At 36.1% G+C, this 2464-nt stretch overlaps 1 long non-coding RNA gene across 1 annotated transcript in view; it reads left to right on the top strand.

Moving 5' to 3' along the window:
• Positions 1-662: 662 nt before the first annotated feature.
• LOC137652489 (uncharacterized) overlaps positions 663-2464 on the top strand; it is a 106158-nt gene continuing 104356 nt past the window's right edge. The window contains exon 1 of the long non-coding RNA XR_011046324.1: positions 663-821. This is a non-coding gene — a long non-coding RNA (uncharacterized lncRNA). The remainder of the gene's footprint in view (positions 822-2464) is intronic.

The following is a 2464-nucleotide window of genomic DNA, read 5'->3' as shown; positions in this document are numbered from 1 at the left end:
AGGCCTGGCTATTAGAATTAACTGCCTGCCTAGTATTACGAACAGGATGGAATTGTCCAGGAAGATCTGAATGTAAAGGATGGTCAGAGTTATGAAAAATCTTATGTAACATGCATAATGAACTAATTGAACGACGGTGCCAAAGATTAATATCTAGACCAGGAATAAGAAATTTAATAGATCGTAAGTTCTTGTCCAACAAATTAAGATGAGAATCAGCAGCTGAAGACCAGACAGGACACTACTCGAAACAATGTAAAATGAAAGAATTAAAACACTTCTTCAGAATAGATTGATCACCGAAAATCTTGAGAGACTCTCAATAAGCCATTTTTTTTGCAAATGAAGACACAGACCTAATGTGTTTTTCAAAACACACACACACACATACACACACACATATTTATATATATATATATATATATATATATATATATATATATACATACATATATATATATATATATATATATATATATATATATATATATATATATATATATAATGTATTGTGCGTGTGTGTGTGTGTTTGGAAAGTGAATACATATGTTTAACATTCCCAATAATATTCAGTTTCGCGGTCACATTTGTTGACATTGTGACTGTGACGTCATTTGGCATTGCTTCGAACTTAGTTGGAAGTAACGTACTATAAGGTAGGAGGACGTTCATTAGGTAGAGCCGTAGAGGTAAATTTCGCCGGCTGATGATCATCAGCTGATGGAGAGAAGGTTGCGTCGCCGTTTCTCTATTTTGAAACATTTTGTCGATGAAGGACCCTTGCCAAAAACGAGCTTGTGATATTCAGTATTGTTTACAGAGTAAGTTGTCTTGAAATTGGTAAAATGACAAATTTCTTGTTATTTTAAGGCTAGTATAAGACAGGCCTATGGACTGAGGCCTAGACTATTACTATTCATAGCCTACTGGAAGGCTAATTTTTGAAATTATAGAATAGTATATAAAAGGGTTTGTAAACTATATGACGCATATTTATTGATCGTTTGTGTTATTTAAACGTTTTTTTATAATGATTTCTGGTGGAAATCCATAGGTTTTCAGTTATGGTGGTTTGACTACCATTACTCTAAAACAATGAGTAATCAGGTATCGTCATCAATAATGTTCGAAACACTTTAGAATGTATCCTTTTAAATTTAGCCTCACCCACAGTTCAGAAGCCTTTGTATATCAGCGGTTAGTTCCTCCCATGGGTATTAAAAATGGACATCAACTTACCTAAATTTACCCCCCCCCCTTACCTAACCTACAAGCCGTGTCCTTACCTACTTACCTAACGGGGCGGTGGCTAATGCCCTTACACTGCCGTATTCTAAGTTAGCCGTAAACATACATACAAGTGGCCGCTATCATACATCATCCCCATCTTCAATATTGAGATAAGGGGTGAATGTAGCTCATTGGGACAGTGAATGCTGTAAATACTGTAGTGGGAAAATGTGATACTTTAATTTTTAGCCAAATACATGAACAATATATTTTTCCTACTCACTATCTTGTGTTTTAGGTATTTCTGACCATGATTATTGGGGCAAACCACCCGATCATGAGTTTTTGGACCCCCTTATATGAAGGTAATCATGGGAGACCCCAGTGGGGTTTTTGGGGGTGGGGGAAATGTCGAACGAGTGATTTGCAGCAATAATAATGGTCAGAAATGCAAAATAAGCACAAGATAACCAGTTGGAAAAATATATAGTTCATGTAAGTGGCTGAAAACAGGCCAAAACATGATTATTTAACAAACTTGCCTAACCTAACCTTGTAGTTCCCTGGTCCTAACCCCTTGCTAGCCACCCCAGGTCACAACCCATAGGTGGGGGGGCCAAGCCTCCCCCCCTCCTTCCAAGGTCACAACTGCTAGCCGGAGCCCCCTTCCCAGTTCACAAACTAAAACTAAATCACAAATAAATCCATACATTATGATTAAGTAAATCACAAATAATTCCTTACCTTATGATTGACTTTTTTTTTTTTTTTCTCATACTGGCAATCTTTACTGAAGCTTTGCAGTAGAAATGTACTGGTTTTCCCGAAAAATTAAGTCTGAATTGGACCTTTGAGGCATTATTTTGCAGTTATTTTCTAATTTTACATGAGTAACAATAGCTTTACACTGAACGAAGAGCATTTCCATCATAATCAATTTCCGACATAGATAAAATTACACTAAATTTTGAAATAGATTGATGTACTTTCCTCTTGGACACGTCTTTATGTGATATTGGCAAGTTGAAACTGAATGAGAAGGTGATCAAAAAAGGGTTGTTGTAGAACAACATCCAGGAACTTGTGAAGACGTACTTGTAAGCTGTTAATTGGTTTAAAAAAAAAAAAAAGAAACCACCTGACAAATACTTCATTGTAAACGCATAGAAAGCTCTCCAAACCATTGGGAAACAATACATTCGCAGTAAATCCCGTTCCAGTTTCGCTAGTAGTT

This window comes from Palaemon carinicauda, chromosome 1, assembly GCF_036898095.1.
Source record: "Palaemon carinicauda isolate YSFRI2023 chromosome 1, ASM3689809v2, whole genome shotgun sequence".
Lineage (NCBI taxonomy): Eukaryota > Metazoa > Arthropoda > Malacostraca > Decapoda > Palaemonidae > Palaemon > Palaemon carinicauda.
This window is presented reverse-complemented; position numbering and strand designations above follow the sequence as displayed.